Below are 434 nucleotides of genomic sequence, written 5' to 3'. Positions count from 1 at the left end.
CTCCTCAGCAACAGCATTGATCCATTTCTGAGGGAAGAACCCTGTGACCTCTTACTGGGAGGTTTAAGTGTAGAGCAAATCTCCAAAATAGTGAGAAATCTGGGGAGGAACATTGCTTGTGATAACTTAGAAGAAGTCAGAATTAGACAGAATAGTTTTCCTAATTGTATCCTAATTGTACCAGAAGGGAAAGGTTTTGCTGAAGAGGCAGCCTTGGTTAGGTTTACCTTGACCAGCACCCAAATTATTCAGGGTGTGTCCTTGATGGGGTTACACAGCAGAGGGGGTGGTTATGGGACTGATGAATTTACCAACAGGAGAGCTGGGCCTCAGAACTGTGCTTTCTCTTGGGAGAGAATGAAGCCCTGAGTCCCAGTGTGGTGACAGGTCTTCCACGGAGACTGGGGTGCCTTGTACTGTCCATCTACTTGGCC

This window comes from Castor canadensis, chromosome 14 (genome assembly GCF_047511655.1).
Source record: "Castor canadensis chromosome 14, mCasCan1.hap1v2, whole genome shotgun sequence".
In the NCBI taxonomy this organism is placed as follows: Eukaryota; Metazoa; Chordata; class Mammalia; order Rodentia; family Castoridae; genus Castor; species Castor canadensis.
This window is presented reverse-complemented; position numbering follows the sequence as displayed.